General features: G+C 34.8%; 1 protein-coding gene and 1 pseudogene across 2 annotated transcripts in view; one reads left to right on the plus strand and one right to left on the minus strand.

Annotated features, from left to right (window-relative positions):
* The window catches only part of MMP16 (matrix metallopeptidase 16), a gene marked incomplete at both ends in the record, with an annotated part of 275,992 nt that overhangs the window by 101,969 nt on the left and 151,550 nt on the right, over positions 1–22,473 (plus strand). The window lies entirely within an intron of this gene.
* On the minus strand, positions 1,800–17,947 carry LOC308261921 (ribosome biogenesis protein NSA2 homolog; annotated as a pseudogene). The gene is made up of 3 exons: positions 17,883–17,947; positions 15,558–15,671; positions 1,800–2,715 (listed from the first exon to the last, which is right to left on the minus strand). The product of its transcript is annotated as a ribosome biogenesis protein NSA2 homolog (transcript).

Genomic DNA, 22,473 nt, shown 5'->3' on the forward strand with positions numbered 1-22,473 from the left:
CCAGGGACTATTATATAGCCAAATACTGTGGCACACGCCTGTAATCCCAGTACTTTCAAGTCTGACACAAGAGTTTCACAGCCAGCCTTAGCAATTTAGTGAGGTCTACTGAATCTTAGTGAGACCCTGTTTCCAACTGAAAAATAAAATAAATAAAACTGAGGGTGTAGCTTGGAGGTAGGATGCCCCTGAGCTCACATAAAAGATTATTGCAATAATTTAAAACTAATATAAAAATTATTGATTTCTGTGTTGGGGGTTGATCTCAGGACATCTAGCATGCTAGACAAGCACCCTATCACCCTTACATTCTAAGGTTCTGTACATTTTAGATTTTTTCTTTAAATTTAAAGTAAACTGATTTTAAACTCCAGATTTGAAGGGTCTACTTATTATGTAAATAGTAGGTCATGGAGCAGAAACTAGATTTTACTTTATAGATACTGTAGATTTTGGATTCCTTTGAGCAAGAGTAGAACACATGACCAACTTAGACATAGAAAAGAAGGCTTGGGAAAAGTGTAATCAATTGGGCCATGACTGAAACAAAGGAGCTGGTTGCTTAGGAAATAGATCATGATATGTGAAAGCTTGTTCTCTATTGACTGTAGTGAAATGAAGACACATGCCCTACACAGACCGATAAATGCTTCTCAGATATTGACAACAGGGTTATTTTGGCTTTTTGAAATTTCTCATATTTATAATTTTCTATATTTCTTTTTATATTTGAGAATTTTAAATCCAACATTATAAAATCTGTTTCTACAGTAATTCTTCATTTCTTTTAATCATTGAAAGCCCCGCCCTGTTGAAATATTAAATAAGCATTCACTATTAATTTATAAAAATATAAATTTGTGTTTGTATCTTGATATTTACATCTCCTGGGTTGTTGCTGGGTGTACACTGTACAAATTTACATTATTTTCTTTTTCTTTTCAAAAGTTAACAAGCTGAAAACAGAGACACTTAACTACTTTTTAAACAAACTGAATTGATAGAAAATGTTGCAATATCATTTATTTTCTTTTCAAGCCACTTTGTAGAAAGTTATATTTTTTAAAAATATATATAGTTGACTATTTTATTCTCCCAGAGATTACTTATATTTTTTTGTAGGTAGAAAGAAGGACAGATGATTGGTATATAAAATTTTCAATTTTTTATTCTTATATACTTTCATCAAAGCTATTTATTTTTAGAAAAGAAAAACTGTAATTAATAGTGGTCCCTTTGAGCTTCTCTTGCTTTACCACATTGTATACAGGGCTGAGTTAGAGGTGATGCTCGCAGAATTGAAGCCTCCTCTGTTCCCAACTAAAATAAGTAGAGGAAACCTTGGCCAGATCTCTCGGACCTGCTTTATACAAACAAGTGCACACAGAGCTGGCCTTGGGGGAGTGAGAAGGACCCCATAAGAAGTCTGTATTCTCTCAGAGAAAGAAATTCATGAAGAAAGAATTAAGCATGATAAACATGATCAATGTGATGAGGACAATGGGAAATTCTGACTGGACTTAGTGCATAATTTTAATTTTAAAAAATCCACATATTGCCGGGCATGGTGGCACACGCTTGTAATCCCCATGCTTGGGAGGCAGAGAAATGAGGATCACGCAGGTTCGTAGCCAGGCTTGCTGGCTTAGGAGACTCTGTTTCCAAATAAAAATAGGTCTGGGAGTGTAGCCCGGAGATAGAAGGGTTTCCAGGAACCCCAGTACCATAAAAAAAAAATCCATGTAGCATATTTATTTTTATATTTTTTACAATTTAGTAAGTAATTATATTGATGATGACTACATATATGTTAAAATTGTTTGGTAGTTACTAGGAAATATCACTGCAGTGGTAGTTTTTCTGATGAGGTTTGTAGTAGAAATTAATTGTATGAAGTGGCTGTTAAACAGTAAGACTGCTTCTATACATCCATCATTTTCAGGATTGTTGGTAACCTGGGCGTATTTCTCCCAAATAACCTTGGCTCCTTCTGTTACAAGGTCCAGCTCTCTCACATTCACCTCAAAGGCTGTATCTTTGGTAATAACACCCAAAGTTGTATATAGAGGGGATGAAGAATTTTATTTTCACACCAAATACTGGCAGGCACAAGGTGACTTTCTTTTTCAGATGTGTTATGTGGACCTTCTTGAAACAAAAGCCCATTGGCCTAATGAATCTTTCATATTTAGATGGTGTTCTTGTAAAGCCATCTCCAACAAAGAACACTTTAGTAGCCATCCTCTTCCATGCTCCCCCCACCCCTTTTCTGTTTGAAGCACCTTTAATACTGTGTTTCTTTGGGCATGAACTTTCGGCAGTGGGACTTCCCATTTTCCTGCTTTCTCGTTTTGCTTTTGTTTAATCATGTTGGAAAGTACTTTGGGTAGGGACTGTCCTTCTCTGTCAGACAGATGGGTAGCCATTGCTCCCTGTGGAGTCTTATCATGATTCTTCTTCTTGGTGTTTCTCTTCATGCATCTTAATAATCTTTTTTGTTTGTATTTTCCTAGCATGGCACTGTTTATGGTAGAGCTTAGCTTTCAGGCCTATCATTTTTTTTTTTTTTTTGCCTTCTTTAAATGTTCATTTGCTTCTTGACTTTCTTTTTTTCTCTTTTTCTCATGGTAATCTAAATGGCATCCATAGCTTTTACAGTGTAATTCAATATATTCCTTTTGTGGTATGGTGACACAGAGCTTCTGGGTGCAGCCTCTGGGGTGTGAAGTTTTCCATATTCAGATCTCAAAGACCCACAATCTGACTCCAAGAAGTCCAGAACAAGAGAACCCATAGCGTGCTTCTTGATGGAATAATTCATATTAAATGTTGTGTAACTTGAGAATGAATCCTTTATAAGTAGAAGGAATGAGTTGAAGTCATATGTCCACAAATTATTTTCTGGGAAATAATACAGGTGCTCAGCTATCTTTTCTGTTAGAATGCCTGCCCCATTAATTTGTAATACATTTGCAATGTTGCCTAGACAATAGTAAATTTTCAATAAGTAATAATTGTCTTATGATGGTAATGTCACCAAAATTAATTTTCCAATCCAGTATACACTTGTAATAGGAATCTCACAGGAAAATTGAAGGAAAAGCACAGATTTTAAAAACTAACTCTTGATTTATCCTGAGAAGATAAAAATAAAGAATAGATTTAAAACTTTAAAAAGAGAAGTATATGTGCATTTGAAAATTTCTGATTTTTTTTAACCAAGAACACAATTGAAAGGCAGATGTGTAACTCAGAAATCATTTTAACTTATATAAAAAAGCTTTAAAATATTAATACGAAAAAATAACTATGTAAAGAATGTAGAATATATCAGTAGAACAATAAACAAAGAGAATGAATTGCTTGGTATTCCTACATTTACACACATGCAGTTCAATCTTTCAACTAATCTAAAAAATATAAATTAAAATAACATTTTCTTATGTGGAGTTGACAAAAAATCAATTGTAACTCAGACTGTTAAGAGTGTGGGGAAATGAGCTATCTCATGGTTTATGGGGAAGTAGAAATACTACAACTTTCTAGAGAAAATTTTAGCAGTAGAAAATTTTTAAATATTTATGCATGTTGAATCTACTTTACCACTTGTAGAAATTTTTACAAGAATTACACATAAAGGCACTTTTAAAGTGTTTTTGTACTAAGAACATTTCAGGCAGCCTTAATTTTCATCAGTAGAGAATGATTTAATTATTGATAAACTTTAAACATGAAATGTGTAATTGCTACACATAATAATTAGTAAAACACACAGGATATGTTCTATGTAACATATCCTATTTGAAATAATTAATGGTATAGGAAAAATATACATTTTATATATTTTTTACTTAGAAGAATAAAAAGTTACATATGTGTCATAAGCCAAGTATAGATATGAGCATATTTGTGTGTGTTTGTGTGTACCTATGTGTATATTTGAAGTGTGAGTGTGTATACTGGGAAGTTTGAGTATGCATGTTTGTTAATGATAAGGATTATGGTATATGTAGAGATATGTAGAGTATGTGTGTCTGTAGAGCTTGTGAACATGTGTCTATTTTGGGTTATCTTCTTGGGTCAGTGTATATTAAAAGAGGAATGAATTAAAATTAGACACATTGAAATGACGATCATAGCTGTTACTGTTCAGGTGGAATTCATTTTCTTTCATTTTTCTCCAATAAGTGTGATTACCTGTGTATTTATACACTTTATAAATATTTATTAGTGTTGGGTAAATTCTTTTAAAATTAATTATTGAAAACAAAAATATTCCCTGTAAGTATAAAGAGGTTTCTTTAAGAAAAATTAATAACCCCTAAGTTCTAATTAATATGATAATAAAATTTAACTAACCAGAGAAACAGATAGACTGGATGAATTTTAGAAGTGAAAATTTTATATTTATTTATTTATTTATTTATTTATTAATCTATTTTTGTGAATGTGGCACTGGGAATTGAATCCAGAAGCATTCTACCTCCCAGCGAGACCTCCAGTTTTATTTCATTTTATACTTGAAAGAGTTTATCAAAGTTGCTGAAGCTGACTTCAAACATGTGAACTGTTGGTCTCAGTCTTTCAATTACTGGGGTTACAGGTGTGTGCCACCCTGCCTGGCTTAAATGCAGAAATTTTAAAAGCAACTATTTGTATACATTTTCAATGTACCACAGATGCATCTCATACGAAGTGTGAAGTTTTAATGGAACTAAGTAATATCAAGGTGAACACCTCTGTTTTCTCTCAGTGCATTTTTATCCATTTAAAAGAGCATAAAATATCTTGAGACATTTCACATTAAAGCGAGTTAAAATTGCATAGCTTCAGAATTTACTTTTGGTTTAAAAGAGATCTTTTATACTTCAATGTTAAATGAAAGTATTTTAAATATTTAAACAGGTGCTGTTTGTTCATTAATGATTTGAAATGTTAGTCAGGATTTATTTAACACCTTACTCAGGAAACAGTTCAAAAGATCAGAGGTTAATCTAATCCTCCAGACCAGAGACTCCCTCAGATTGTGTTCAGAGATGTCAATGGGTATTCTGGAAAAATACATAAATTAAAGACTATATGGTCCAAAAAGATTGTAAAATGCTGTCTACTTTTACCCTCTCTTGCTGATTTTGCTTCTCATATTAGCTTTGTGAGTTTCCTTAGATGGGTATCTGTATTTGTTCTGCTCAACATTTGCCATGTATTTGACTATGGAATTATTTGTAGTTGTTGCCTTTCACAGACTGCCCATCAATGTGTCATGAAAATAGAGTTCTATCATTTGAGGAATGATGTGCTAAATTCTTCAGTTTAAGTGTAGCAACAGATTTATTTTTGGTTAAAATAGTTGTTTCCAGTAGTCTGACGTGATCAGTTCATTCTGATCATTCTAAAAAGCCAAACTAAAATTAGGTAGTGAATAGAATGAAGTCATCCAAATTTATTTCTAAACACTTGCTATGCAAATGACCCGGCTGATTATTTATGTAAACAGTCTAAGAATCCCTTTGGAAGCAATAAGCATATGCATACTGCAATAGGTAACTATTTATAGAGGAAAAGTTAACCAAAACATCTGTTCATAGTATATGAACCTATTTTATTGCCATGTTAAGTCCTGCTTATGTGATGATATATATCCTAATTAGACATATGATTCACATCGTGTAGTGTCCAGAGTTCTGTGTTAAATTCTCAAAGAGGAACTAAAGGTAAAAACAGGCCTCATTTTCTTCATAGTCTAATATTGGTGCTCAGAATGGCAGAGAATGGTTTCCTTATTGGTAAAAGCTGCTGTTAGACACATGGGTATAACCCCAGCCTGTTCACCTTTTGAAGATTTGTGAAATGTTCAGATCATAATAATGACTTCTGTATAATTCACCAAAGGCCCCACCATGTGGCTTCATCCAGCTTGTCCACCACCACGCAAGTTACTTTTCTCCTGACTTTTTCTTTCATGATCTGCACATCTATGGCTAATCATTTGTCATATTCCTAGTGTTCCTTCTCATTTTCTGATTTATTTTTACTTTAAATTTTCTTTACATTTATTTCTGAATCATAGAAACTAAGACTTGTACATTTTAATGGAGTACCATGTTTTAGTATGTGGTGTAATACTTAAGTCAGGTTAAACATCTCCTCAAATATTTATTTCTTTACAGTGAAAATTTTCAAAATCTTTTCTGCTGGCTATTTGGAATGTGTAGTACACTATTTGGAATCTATAGACACTCTACTGTGCAATAGTATACCAGAACTTCTTGCTCCTATTGAAGTATGACTTAGTTACCATTGATCAACATTGCCCAATCTCTCTCTTCCACCTCCTTTCTCCAGTCTCTGGTATCTAATATTCTGCTCTCAAACTCTATAATATTAGGATTTTTACATCACACAAATGAGTGAGCTTTCACTGTACTTGCCTTTCTGTGCCTGGTTTATTTCACTTAACAAAACGATGCCCAGTTCTATTCACACTGTTCAGGAAATGACAATATTTTGTTCTTTTTATGACTATCAATATTTCATTGTGTATATGTACCCCATTTTCTTTGTCCATTAATCAGTTGGTGGATACTTAGGTTATTTTTATTCTTCACTACCACACATAGTGTGACACTTAGAACTAATAAATTATCCATTCTCTGGTGACCACAAAACCATGCAAAGGAAATGCCCAAATCCTTAAGATAGCTTACATGGTCTAAGTTTTCTTGGCTTTCTAAAATTCTTTTGACTTTGTCTTCTATTGTATTTCCATCTCCTTTGTTTTTGCCTATAGACCAGCACTCTATCTTGGTGTGCTTCATGATTGCTGATGACTCTACATAGAAAGTTTATAATCAATGTAATTGGTTATAATTTCAATTTATTATGAAATCTGATGAATGTGCAATATTGCTTTCTCTATTCTATTAAAAATATTATATTCTCAGTGAAACTACTTTATTAAACTATCACTAGTTTGCTCTTCTCAGTCCTCCTTTCTTGCTTTATTTTTCCCTGAACCTTTTATATCTATAACACATTTTATATATTTACCTCTCCTGAAGTCGGTCTACTTATTTATCCATATCTTCATTATTTTACAATAATGAAAGCTTTATGAGGCCCAAAAATTTTGTCTAATTTATGATCTGCTCTAATGCCAGAGTACCTTGCACATAATCAGTGCTCAGTAAATAATTTGATTTAATAGATGATCTGACAACTATTGGCTATATATTAAAGTGAAATAGATCATTTTAATAATTTCTAAAGCAAAGTGTTCATAAACCATTATTCACCCTTTCTACAGTTTCCTTTGCATGTTAACTTACTATCAGAGTATGAAGTTTGGCTGATATGCAATGGCTTTTTTGAGTATGGGTACAAGCACAAGAAATTCTACCAATATCTGGAATGATTCTTGACAATTCACCATTAATATTGTTTAGATTTGATGAGTGTTTTCAATTTGTTATTCTTATTTTTATTTTTCCACCTTTATGGACAAATAAAATTGTATACATTTAAGGTATACAATTTGATGCTTTGATATACATATGAAATTGGTGAAATAATTACCATCATCAAGTTAATTAACTTATCCATTACCCTACATGGCTACCATATTTTGTGGTGAGAACACTTAAGATCTACTTTCAGCAAAATGTAAGTATATAATATAGTATTAGCAACTGTAAGTAGAGATTTTTTTTTCTTACTGAGTATAGGCAGGTAAATGAGCAGAGGATCATAATTTGTTTTGTCTGATATACTGGGCAACAAAGGAAGTGAACAACAACAACAAAACAATAACAACCTATGGTCTAGTCTTTTATCTTCTGTAAGTGTTTTGTCACATATATTCAAGAATCCAGGGGCAGGATAACAGGGAGTGGGAGAGACAAAGATACCAATGATGTAGACATATGTATTTCTTGTGATTTGAAAAATACGGTCCAGCAAGGTGATTTCTTTGACTTACTTCACAATTATGTAATAAGCCGGGTGTGGTGGCACATGCTTGTAATCCCAGCAGTCTGGAGGCTGAGACCTGAGGATCATAGTTCACAGACAGCCTCAGCTACTTAGTGAGGCCCTCTGCAACTCAATGAGACCCTGTTTCAAAATAAAGAATAAAAAATAGGGCAGGGGGTGTAGCTTGGAGGTCGAATGCCACTGGGTTCCATCCCCAGACTTGCAAAAAAAAAGTTATGTGTAAATATGTTATTTTTCTATAGTATCAACCATATTTCACATTTATTCTTTATTCTTTGCTTTCTATTAATTATGTGCAACTAGTGATGTTAGGGATTCATATATTTTCTAATGCTAAAAATAATTACTCTGCTTGGGGACTTATTGAACTACCTATATCTTGCTAAATGCAGAGGAATTGGTGCTAAAAGAGATGAGAGATTGGTTACAGAGAGGAGGGGCAATCATATATCTAAATACATTAATAGTAATGAAGTCCAGTTTTCACATTGGCAGAGAAGAGTTTTACAAATGCAGAAATAGAGCATACTCTATAAACACAATTGAGGACTAACATTACAGATATTCATATTAAGTCATAGTTAAATATGTAGATGTTGATATGAAAAAATATGAAGATTTAAATGTAAACATGTGAAAAAGCAATATTGTAAGAAACAAAAATGTAACTATATGTATGTATGTGAATGTGTATACACATATACATACAAAATATGTATGCATGTGCATACATATATTCCCTGGCTTTATTCATTCATTAGAAAGCTGAGATCTATGAAAACACGGTAAGAATGATTATTCCCTTTTTTCAGATCTTGGCTCCTACATACCATTATACACTAAAAGCCACTGCAGTTTCTTAGAGAAATGTCTGATTGTATGGCTGAGGGTTGAGAAAGTACAAGATGAACCTGGAACAGCTTGTTTTGTCAGAATGAAAGGAAATGTGTAAGAAATTATGGGAACATGTTCAAAGGACACAGATCCTAGCTTAAAGGATCTATTACTTGAGTCATGGATAATGTGAACATCAAAGTAAGTAATAATAGTAATAGACTATAATCCATTGAATGAGATAGCAAACTGTGAGCCTATTTGGATATAAATACATATGTAAACAATTTGAATCTTCATTGTTATATTTTGGATTTAAAATGTTCCCCAAAGCTCCTATGTTTAGCAGTGCAGCTAATGGAGGTGGGGTATAGCTGGAGGTGGGTCCCTGGGGGCATTTCCTTGAGGACTCTACTGGAACTTCCACCCTTCCTGCCTCTCTCTCTCTCTCTCTCTGCTTCCCATGCTTTTCCCTGAAAAAAGCATTCCACCAAGGTTTCTGCCTGGGAGCCTGCTGATTCAGGAGTGACCTCTGAAAACTCTGAACTGTGACCTAAATGAATCTTTCTTCTTCTAAGTTGTGCTTGCTAGATATTTTGGTCACAGTAGTGAAAAAGCTGACTAAAACATTCATGATGAACATGATATTTATATAATTTTTGAATACATCCTGTAAAACTCTCAAAAATTACAAAGTGGAAAGTACAACTTTGGTGGTAGTATAAGCATAATAGGAAATATCTTAAGCATAGGATCAAATTTGTCATTGATAGGACAAATTGAAATCACATAATACCTGAGGGATACATACACCATTACTTACAGATATTCCTGCCAGAGATACACAATCAAATCTAATTCTGAGACAGTATCAAACATATTCAAGTTATTCTCCAAAGTAACTGGCTTATAGTCCTCCAAAGTGTCAAGATTATGAATGTCCAGAAAAGAATGAAGAGCTATGCCAGACAGAATGTTAAGATGGTATTCACAGGCAACTCAAGCTTTTAAACTGGAGTTTTTTGCTGTTAAAATATAATTGAAAGCTTGGCATGGTAGTGCGCACTTATAATCTTATTATTTGGAAGGCCAAGACAAGGAGGACTACACATTTAAGAACAGTCTCAGGAACAAAGTGAGACTCTTAGCAACCTAGTAAGACCCTGTTTCAAAACAATAAAAAATAAAAAAGGGCTGAGGGTATATAGCTCAGCTACAGAATGCCCTTCGGTTCATTTCCCAGTATCATACATATGCATTATATATAGATATAGATATCTTACTCTTTATAACATAAAATATTTATAAAATAAAATAGTATTATAAAATAGTATTTATTTATAATATACCTATATATTACTGAAACAACTGTATAACTCTAAACTTTCATGAGTAAATAATAATAATACTTTAATGTAGAGTTTTTGTAATTGATGGTTATATTTAACTATGTAAGAAAATATTAATGGTTTTAAGAAATGTGATATTCAGAATAATTGGACTAATTTGTTGGCAGCTTATTATCAATGATTCTGATAAACAAAACTTCCATATTTTACTTGTAATTTAAAGCATTTATGATTGCCTCAAAGTAAGAACTGTGGTGAAGGTCCAGTTTTTAAATTTATAACTTAAAATGGATCAATATCTGTGGTTAAAAATATTGTATAATATCAATTTTGCTATACAAGTTTCTAAAAGCTTACTTTTCATTCCTGTGCTTGTCAGAAACAGTTGTAGCCTCCATAATTGTACCAGTGCATGGCTCTTTCTTTGAAGAACAATGTTTGAGATTACATTTTGCCTTTTGTGGTGTAAAATCGTATTATTTTGTAAAAATGATGTATAGTTCCTACAAATCTATGTAAAATCATACCCAATTTTTTATCATACTTGAGTAGTATCTAGTAGTTATCTTAAAGATTATCAAAATTTTACATATACATATATATGAAATGTCATATATGAAAGTTTATCAAGATTTCATATACATTCATATATGTATACAATATTCATTCCTTATTCTATTTATGACATATTCATAAGCCATACATGTTTGTCAGGATCCTTGCATGAAAATGTCGGTACATGCTAAAATGTTTAACCTTAAATGATTTTAGTATGGAACTGTTTGCTGTGATTTAGGGAGGTTTGAAGGGAGCTTTGCAGTGGCTCAGGATTTATGGTCAGCAGGGAGTCATCACTATTCTTAGGGCTAGGGTATAAGAAAAGAAATTTAATTTTGAGGGCCTAGTGAGATCTAGCATCATAGATGAGTTAAGTGTTCCACAAACATGGGGCCATATAGAAATGCCTATTTGTATAGAAATGAGGGAGGCATATATATCTCAATCTCTTCCTTCCTCTGTCTTCTTTCTTCTGTCTTCTCTGTGGTAGAGCTTCCTATTGGCTCAATCCAACCAGAAAGTCAAATGGCAAAGAAGCCTGGTGATACAGTTCATAGAGTTCAGGCTCCCAAGTCACAGAGTTGAACGGGATTATAAAGCAGATCTCAAAAAGACAGATGAAAAATAAACCACATACATTTGTTTTGTGTATGTATGTGTGCAGTACTGGGGATTGAACTCAGGGTCACTCTGTCTCCAAGATACCACTAAACCATTTTTAATTGAAACAAGGTTTCACTAAATTTCTGAGGCTAACCTCCAACCTGAAATCCTTCTGTCTCAGTTTTCTGAGTAGTGGGATTATAGGTTTGTGCCACTGTACGCCATTTTTTGTAACATTTGTAAAGGCACGTTTTCAGATTCATTTGCTACTTACAGTCTTCTAACCATTCATGATAGTTGTCTTCATTATTTGTGGGTTCCTTTTTAGGTATAAGGATGGAATAGTAGTTTATTCACTGAATGAGTCCATATGAATTCTATCCATTTATTCTGTGTTCTTCAAGTGTTTGGAAGGTTCCCTAAAGATTACCACTGGCAGCAGACACAGATAAATCAGGAGTAGAAGCAGTAAGATGTTTTAAGAGGCCACTGATAAGCATAGTGTTCACACCCATAATCCCAGTACTTGGGAGGCTGAAACAAGAGGATGGTAGATGTGAGACCAGCCTTAGCCAGACTCTCAATCTTAGTGAGACCCTGTTCCAAAATTAAATAAATAAAACTGGCTGAGGTGTAGCTTGGAGGTAGAGAACCCAGTTAAAGCCCCAGTTAACACACATACACACACATACACACACACAGGCACACACACACACACTGATTGAGGTCTTTGAGAAAGAATACAAAATTTTATTTAGGAAGTAAGAGATCCTGCAATCTATTGTACAGCATAGTGATTATAGTAATAACGGTGTATTATATACCTGAAACTTGTCGAAAGTATATTTTAATTATTTTTACCCCAAATAAATGGCAAATACATTAAATAATAAACATAAATTAGATTTAGCCATTCTACATTGTACAGATATTTCAACACATCAGGTTGTACACCAGAATATGTACAGTTTTGTTAGTTAAAATCTGTCAATGGTTAAAAAATCTTTTTGAAAAAAGCTAGAAAATAAAAAGTTTGAGGTACTAATCTGAAGCTGAGGATGAAGAGATAGGAATTGGTCTACAGCCTGTAAGATGTGTAGACTGATGGATTTGCTCAAAATGCATTGAAGACAGTGCCCAGCGTGTGGTGGTGCAAACTTCTTATCCCAGCATTTGGTAGGCTGAGACAGGAGGATCTCAGTTCACTGACAGCCTCAGGTACTACTTAGGCCCTTTGCAACTCTGTTAGACCCTGTTTCAAAATAAAGAATAAAAAATAGGGCTGGAGGTTTAGCTCAGAGGTAGAATGTCCCTGAGTCCCATCCCTAGTACTGCAAAAAAAAAAAAAAAAAAGATAGTAGTGCCTAGATGGGAGTTTGAATAATGGGATAGCATCATTTACCTATCTAAATAGAGTAATATTGGTCTGTGTTTCACTTACACTAGAAGCCAGAAAAGCAGTGATAAGAAGTTTATTATAGAGTCGCTGGATATGAGACACTGGTGGAGACAGCTTAGATGTAGATGTTTGCTAGAAAATGTGCTATAACGCATCTAGAACCTTGGAGAAAACTCATCTGAATATATACCTAAAGGAGTCATCAGTTCAGGTACTGAAGACACTGCCATCATCCATTCTTATTGTTGATATAGTTGTTAATAGCATCCTCCATACATTGAAAAATCACAATGAGTCAGGTCTGTGCTAAGATAAGAGAGGCTCAGTAACTAGTACCCTTCTGAGAAGATGGGCTTTCTAAATGTAGAGAAATTGGAATAGACAGATCATTTTTAAATATTTGGAACACCGTTTTTAAGACAATGGGAGGGAAAAAGCATATGCATACAGAAAGAGAAAGAACTATATGATTTCTTCTTGAATTTGATATGTACTTTCATGTTCACTATTCTTCTTTTTCAAGACCATTTATCTTTTGGTCTCTAATAAAGAGTTTAAGGCCAATACAGAGTCTTACGGTCAGAAAGCTTATAAACAAAACAGCATGTAAGATTCAAACTACAGTGAGGCATGGTGGTGCATGCCTGTAATCCTGGTACTTGAGAAGCTGAGACAGGAGACTCATAGTTTTGGAGAAAGCCTTACCAAGACAATGAGACTTTTCAAAACAAAACAGATAGGGCGCAGCTTAGAGGTAGAATATCCCTGAGTTCAATCCCCAGCACACCCCTCTTTCCACACAGATTTGAATTGAAAAAATATTTGTCCTTCTTATAAATAAATCCTTTGAGAGTTATACTTGATCTCATCATTGATAATTTTTTCAATATTTTTGCTCTGAGTTTTAGGAAATTCAGAAGAATTGGGAATATGACATTAATATAGAAAAGTAGATTACATATCTCATTATTCTGCCATTGGCTTTATCTTATTTTTCTATTCTTCTCCCTAAATATGAGCCTTACTAAGACTCCTATTAAATATATTTGCACCAGAAATATTAAATATTGAACAAGGTGTGTGCTTTTAAATGAATAAAAATGTAATACTGTTCTACAGAACAGTTTTCCTCTTTCTCAAACATTTTGGATCTCAGAGTTGGCCCATTTCAATTTTTAATTTGCAGTATTTTTCAAATCAGTACGGCAAGTTAAATTAAACACAAATAAGTAGCACATAGGAGTTAATGTGGAAGATCTTAACGTGGCGTTTACTGGATTAGTGGGCTAATGATATTGCTACAGAAACACAAAGTCATTATGTTTAATCAGGACAAAGACAGTTACTTCCTAAAATCCATTTAGTGTTCCATTGTTTTAAGCAGTCTGAAAAGTTTGTGGGATATCATATGCTATACAAGAAAAGAATGGCTTTCAACTAAGTCTCTGAATCTTTATATTTACTGTGTTTAAAATAACAATCATAGAAAAGTTAAAATATATGGAAGGAGAATTTTCTACTCTAACCCCTTTTTTACCCATCAGTTCCACTCCCAGCCTTTAACCCATGTTTAGTGATTTTTTTTTTTTTTTTGTGGGAACATTCAGAAAGGGCCCGTGTGTGAAACTGTGAACACTCAGCAAGATCAATGAGGTGCTCATTATACCCTGCGATAACAAAGGAACAGTTCTGTTTGGTTTCTTTGTCTTCTTAATGGATAATGAGATCATAGGTATTTTTGTTAAGAAATTTGGCAAATCCATTACCTAAAATTGTCATGTAATCTTCATATAATTTGGAAGTGTAATTATGTTAAATGAATATATGTAGAATGATTGATATATAATTTATATTCACTGCTGTTATACAAGTTTTTCTTGTTCCCTTGGATATGCACCTCTATAAGTATTTATTATAAAATATATTTCCATAGGCAATGAGGGGGCAATATCATTATCCTTATTTCACAGGTGTAGAATCTGAGACATGGAAAGGCCATGCACTTTCCTCAAGGTCACAATTTGAAGGTTTCCCATCCAGGGTCCCCTGAGTCTGTGTCATCCATGCTCAAAGGCTGTGTCCAGACCCACCACACTTCATTCCCTCTCATATGAGAGCTTATTAGGTTTCCAACGGCCACTCACACACTAAATTCTATCATAGGATAAAGGGGGAGAGAAGGAGAGAAGAGAAAGAGAGAGAAAGAGAGAGAAGAGAGAGAGAGAGAGAGAGAGAGAGAGAGAGAGAGATCTATAGAACTATAAAGACTTCAGGGACAACTAGGACTTGCTTAAACAGGACATGTTAGTATATACAAGACAGTGGTGGTATGACTAGAAAGCAAATAGGTCACCTTTAAAGAACCTAGGTTTTAAAGTGATCTGGGTGTACAGCATACAGATGTAGATATGTGTAGCTTTTGAATGTATTAAATACAGGGATAAAACATTTTAAACCACTTCAATAGGTGTATGATCGGAACTCATGGTGTCAAGAGCAAGAAAGTTAAAATAAGGAAATGATGTTGTAGAATATTTAATGTTTCTGTACTGAGTAGGATAGGTCAAAGTCGAAATGATTTGGAAGTAGGGAAGTGAATTAAGTAATGAGGAAAATTTTTCACTATTCAACTCTCAGTAAAATAATGCCAAGTTTAGGATGGTGACCTTGAAGTTGGAAAAGGACTGAGAAGTGTTTTTATAAACTCAGGAGACTGAAATTTTTTGAAACGCTCTTTCAATTGTGTTTAAGGATTTATTTCTATCTCTTCAAACATCTGCCCTGTGACTTTTGGGTAGACTATCCATGTACACTCTCCGTGCCTGTGCAAGCCTCTATCCGAACACCAGCTTGTGTCTCTGATGTTTAAACTCAACTTGATGACAGACACATTGATGACAGACACAGGGCCTAGCTTTCTGTCCCCCTCAGATAAACTTAGGGGGCAGAAATAATACTCTATTAATATAGAATAACAGTACCAATAATAGTATCAGAAACATATTGGATAGCTTACCAAGTTTTTCTGTCTCCTTCTAAAACAAATCATGAGTTTATCTCCTTTTCCATTTCCCCAGCTGCTGCCAGAATTGCACTCATTTCCTCTGCTCCTTTTCCTCTCCCATTCCCTCTAATCACTACTCGCAGAGCAGTGGCAATGATGGTTTTCTAACACAAACCTGATTATATCACTTGAAAGGCCTAAAACTCTTCTCTTTTTGTATTACCTTATACATACAAAAATCCTACAGGTTGTTGCAAGATCCGATTGTGTCTCACTCCTTAGCCACAGTGGCTTTCTTTCAGTTCCTTGACAACCCAGAGCTCTTTCATACTATTCTGGTTATCTATAGCAGTGAAACAATTGTCCCTAAAACCTAGTGAGATAAGACAACAGCAACATTTATTTTGCTCACAATTTGAGCAAAGCTCAGCTTATCCTGGGAGTTGGAGTCCCGCAAAGGCATGCTAATTCACTTGTTTGGGACTTGACACTGGGTTTAGATGACAATGTCAGTAAACACATCTACATGCCACTGGACTTACTCACAGTATGCTAGATGGATTCTCAGGTTGAGACTCCCAAAAGAGAGAGATCTGCAGAAATTGGATCACATTCTCTTAGCTATACAGCATTACTTACACTACATTCTCTTAGAAACAAATACTAGGACCAGCCCATATCTAACAGGAAAGAAAAACAGATTTTTTTCTTTTGATGGTGTCAAATAATTTGTATACATATTTTGGAAATAACACCTATACCCTTTGTCATTTGTGTCTACCCTTCTCTCTCAGATATGCTACCTTCTCTGTTCTTTGCTAACTCATATTTCAACTTTAAACTTAATCAAATTTATAGGATGTGTTTTTATCCTGTAAATCTAAATGGAGTCCTACAATTAGACTGTCAAAGCATTCTATGTTCTTTTGTACTTGTTCTAATTGGAAATTATGCATTTATTTGGAGATTTTTTGCTTGTCTTTCCTGAAGATCAGTCTGTATGCTCCCTCAGATCAAAAACTACTTCTGTATTATTCATGTTGCTATCTCAGGCCCTTGCTTAGAACCTGCACCTAAAGATTTTCAGAAAATATTTGTTGAATGAGTGCTCCCTGGGAAGATTTTTTACTTGTTTCTTATTTATTTATTTATTTATTTATTTATTTATTTATTTATTTGCAGTACTGATACTGAGGATGGAACCCAGGGGCATTTTACCTCTGAGCTCCACCTCCAGCCCTATTTTTTATTCTTTACTTTGGAACAGGGTCTCACTGAGTTGCGAAATGTCTCCCTAAGTAGCTGAGGCTAGCCACGAACCTGTTTCCTTCTGTCTCTGCTTCCCAAATGCTGGGATTACAAGCATTAGCCACCATGCCCGGCTTGTTTTAGTTTTTAAAAAATGTTTTTTCTCCTCCAGCAAAACCTGGAATACTCTCTTGTGCCCTTGGGAAGCTTTAATTTTCACTCATTAACCCAAAAGCATATACATTCTTAAAACACAGGTAACCTTAATTTGGAAGTTCCAAATTAAGTCACAGTGAATTTAATCCTTCAATTATCTTAATTATAATGGAGTTTAAACTCTTCCAACCTTCATGCTATACTATTCCTCTTTAAAAAAAAAATTCCAAGAACTTCATATCCTCTGAAGAAGAAAAGATGCTTTCAAGATTTTGAAGCAGCAGATGGTCCCTAGAGAGAAGGAGCCGATTTCTATCTGGAAGTTGGAAGAGTTGTGTTTTTAAATATTCTTCCACAATTCTGTGTTCTGGAATTACAACAGGAGTCTCTGTCCCCATTAACTCTTCTCTGTATCAAAAATAACTTTAAAGATCAGTGCTTCAAAATTCATTCTATTGCACACTCATGGGTTCCTAACCTTGGTCCCCTGTCCTTACTGGAGACCAGGAAGGAATAAGAAAGGATCTCTCCCTTGCTTTCAGAAGGCCAGACTGTTGTGTAGGATATAGAGGTTTTACCTTTAGGGGATTAATCTCTTCAGCCTTTTCTCTAGAGAGATACTGGGACTTTCTTTCAGTTGCCTCTTGTTTTTTATTTGTGTTTTGCTTTTCCAAATAAATAGCCCATCTGCAACTGATGAGGTTCAGGTTTGAAAAGAATAAGCCTGATGATTTTTTACCTGAAAGGCTTGTGTAGATTTTCGATCATCTTAGATAATAGAGTCTGTTTTGCCCAAAACTTCATACTTACTTGCCATAGCTAAGCACATGAGGCCTTGTATCCTCAGATGTCACTTGGTTGCTCTGTAGCCCTGGGCAAGTTGATTAACCTTTATCATCTTGTTTGCTCATCTGTAAATTGAAGAATATAGTGCTAACCTCACAGACTGCTGGTGATAATTATATGAGCTAATGTATTAAGGAGATTAGCACAATGTATGGCTTAATAAATGTTAGTGCTGGGTGTGTTGTTCACACTAAATATAAGTACTTTCCTGATATCAACTTCAACAGTTTAAAAAATCACATTGATTTTTCCAAAATTTATTGTTATTATTTTTTTATTAACAAGTAATAATTGTATACATTTCTGGGATATAGTGTGATGTCTTGAGATATATGTATACACACATTTATGCTATACTATGTACACATATATTTATGAACAATCTGGCATGATTAAATAAGCTTAGTAACATATCTGACATTATGGTGTTTTGGGGTCTGCTCAACCGCATGATGACATGTAGTGCCAAGCGCGTTGGTGTCTGCATAACCACCTGAAGTACGTTGGCATCTGCATAACCGCCTGACAGAACTTCCAATCAATGAGCTACATGTAGCGAGTGCGGGTCTACACAACCGCCGGAACTTCTGATGAATGAACCTGCAACAAATAGTGCCAAGTGGATATGGAGGGCGTAACTACTCTCCTTGCCCCCGCTAGCTCAATTTGGTAATGTTGAGCCTTATTGGCTCAACTAATGCTTCCGTGCTCATGAACCCCTTGTGCATTGGATAATGATTGGCTGTAAGAGTGACCTTTAGCTTGATAGGTTAGAATAGTTTCTTGTTGGAAATCCCCCTTAAGGTTTTTTGCTTTAAATTGGGTTGCCTGAAGAAAAATAAACGAGATCCTGCTTGACATGTCTCCTTGCTCTGTGTGCTGTTTTTCGGGGCCGTCGGTACTCATCATCTCGTTCAGCCCCGCAGCTATCGGGCTGGCCCTGACAATGGTGATGCATCTAGAATCTGAAAAGACAATGAAACTGCTAAATACTTTCTCACCTGTGACTGAAGTGTCGCCTCCTCTTTCACCTTGCTCCTAGGACTCATACAGAGGAACCTGGTAATTAGAAATGCTGGTGATGTAGTTGATAGATTTCTTAATCACCCTAGGACTATCGGGCTTCTTGTTTGGGCCTAGCTGTGTGCACAGGGACCGGGAGTGGTGGTAGTAGTTAGCAGGTGGGTAATAAACCCAGTGAGTAGAATATAGAACAATAACATGTATATGGTTAACTGTGACTTCAGATGGGAATTGATATTTGCAGGTTTCACTTAGCTAGCTTTCAATAGTTCTACTACCCAGGCTCAGAAAATGTGCCAGGAACTGTTAAAGGTGTTGGACCTATACTATGAACAGGGATATGGGGATAAAGAACAACCTATAAATAAACAAAGCAGCCATGGTCATGGTGAGTGCAGTGATGGGCATCGGCGGTAATAGATGTCTTGGTGGTAGTGAGGTAAAGACAGGTATGCTGTTTTGAGGAGCTCTAATTTTATGGTTTAACGCTGTTTTAAATTATACATATTTACATATAGGAATGTAAATGCATTCTCCAAAGCAGGAAAGATTTTAACTTGTTTCAAGAACAACAACAACAACAAAAAGACAATGTGCTAGAAATATCAAGAGAGGGTACTAGGAAAATAAGTTAAAGACAATGATCACTCTTCCTTAATTTATGGACCATAATAAAAGTTTAGATTTAAGAGTAGGTCATTGGAGATAGGTGTGGTGGCACATGTCAATAATCTCAGTACTTGGGAGACAGACAGTAGGATCACAAGTTCAAAGCCAGCCTTAGCAAGATCCTGTTTCAAAATAAAAATAGTTGGGGGTATAGCTCAAAGGTGGACTGCACCTGGGCACAATCCCCACTACAACAAAGACAGAGAGAGAGAGAGAGAGTTTTAACCAAATGATATAGTAGTTTGATCTAAGTTTTAAGAAAAACTGTATTTCCTCACATTCATTAGAGTACTGTTAAAAGCCAAAATAGTAGCAAGATTTGAAAAGGATTTGGCAAAATTGTGCTGCTTGTGCATGTTAACAAATTGTGCAATGGTAAAGTCCCTCTGGAAAATCAGTGGCCATCTCAGAAAAAGAACAGAATTACTACATGATCCATCAATTCTACTTCTAGATACATACAAGAACTGGAAGTGAGATTACAACAAATATTTGTGCATCCATGTTGACAGTAACATTGTTCACAAAAACCCAAAGTGGAAGCCACTCAAATGTTCACTGCCTCAGCCAATTCAAGCTGCTATAATTAGGTCTTAAAGACTGGGTTGTTTGCTTATAAACAACAGATATTTATTTCTCACAATTCTGGAAACTAGCTCTCCAGGCAGATGCCAGAATTATTGGGTTTTAGAGAAAATACTCTTCCAGGTTATACATTGCCAACTTCTTATAGTGTACTCACAGGACAAAGAAAGAATTAAAGAACTGTGTGTGTATGTGTAACTGAACCCAAGGGCATTCCATCTCCAAGCTACAACCCCAGCCCTGTTTATTTTTATTATTCTTTATTCTGAAACAGGATCTCTCTAAGTTGTGTAGGACCTCAGTAAGTAGCTGAGGCTGGCCATGAACCTGAGATCCTGCTTAGCCTCTCAAGTACTAGGATTATAAGTGTTGGACTACCAAGCCTGGCTTGCATTGTCTTTTATAAGGGTATTAATTCCATTCATGGGAGTCCATCATGACCATGACCCAATTAACTTCTAAAAGGCCCAACATCATAAAACCAAAATGTTGTTTTAGTGGATTTCTGGTCATGTGGTAGGCTCATTCCCATTCTTCTGAGGATCCTCCATACTGTTTTCCAAAGTGGTTACGTTAATTTGCAATTTTACCAACAATGTATTAGAGCTCCCACCTCTCCACCCCCTCACCAACATTTACTGGTGTGTTGTGTTTTTAATGATTGCTCTTCTAATTGGGTTAAGTGAATTCTCAGGGTAGTTTTTATTTGCATCTCTCTGATTGCTAATGATGTTGAACAGTTTTTATACATTTATTGGCTATTCAGATTTCTTCTTTTGTGAAGTGTCTATTTAGTTCACTTGCCCATTTTTGATTGGGTTATTTGTTTTCTTACGTATTAGTCCTCTATTGGAGGCAAAAATTTTCTCCCATTCTGCCAGCTCTCTGTTGAGTTTCTTGATAGTTTCTTTGCTGTACAGAAGCTCTTCTACCATATGATCCAGCAATACCTCCATTAGGTATCCATGCAAAAGAATGGAACCCAAACTACCAGACTAATGTATGTATATCTATGTTTATATCTGTACAATTCACAATTGCCAAACTATGGAACCAGCCAAGATGTCCATCAACAGATGAATGGATTACAAAACTATGGGATATGTACACAATGGATTTTATTCAGCTATAAGGAACAAAAATATATCATTTGCAGGGAAATAGATGGAACTAGAGAACATGCTAAGTGAGATCAGTCAATCACAAAATGTAAAAAAAATTAGATGTTCTTTCTAATATGCAGAAGATAGGGAGAAAATGGATCATAGGATGGACTCTAGACAAAGAAAGAAAAACTTTAGATGAGTAAAGAAGGTGACCTAACTGAGGGATATGGAAGAGGGGAAGATAAAACTCCCAAATGCACATGATATACATTCACAAACATATCAAAGTCCGTCAATAAGCTGAACATAATAAGGAGGGAGGGGGAAGGAATAGGGTTGTAATTGGGGAAGTGCTTAATGAATGATGTGTGAATGTATGCCTCTACCATCTTGTACTTTGTTAAGATGTATGATTACAATACACCAATAAAAATAAAATTAAAAAAGATTTCAATATTTGGATGTAGTAAGTAAACATTTACTGATAGATTAACATATAAACAAAATGTGGTATAGATATACATTAGAATAATATTCAGTCTTAAAAAATAACACAGAAAACCTTGAAATGTTATCCTAAATAAAATAAGTCAGGCACACACACACACACACACACACACACACACACTATATATATATATATATATATATATATATATATATATATATATACACACAAATATATTCTGTAATTTTATTTATATGATACAGTTAGAGACATCAAATTCAGAGAGAGATAGGCTGGGAATTGAGGTAATGGGACGTTACTATTTAATGAGTATTGAGTTTCAGTTTGAGATGATAAAAATTCTAGGATGAATGGCAGTACCGGTAGCAAACAGTGTGAAGACCAGTGAGTTGGATGCTTAAAAACTATTAAGACAGTAAAGTTTAAGTTATGTGTATTTTACCATAAAGAAAAAGAAAACTCCTACTTGTTCACAAAAAGAGTAGTAGTAAGATGAAAACTCAGGGGCCAGCTGGATAATGTGGCAGTTTCTGATGGGCAGTGATGGTACCTTGGACAAAGAAGGGCCAGGGGAAGTATCCTACTCAGGATAAATTTGGAGTTAAGACATGATGACAAATTGGTTACCTATG

Source organism: Muscardinus avellanarius (genome assembly GCF_963383645.1).
Source record: "Muscardinus avellanarius genome assembly, chromosome: 4".
Classification (NCBI taxonomy): Eukaryota; Metazoa; Chordata; class Mammalia; order Rodentia; family Gliridae; genus Muscardinus; species Muscardinus avellanarius.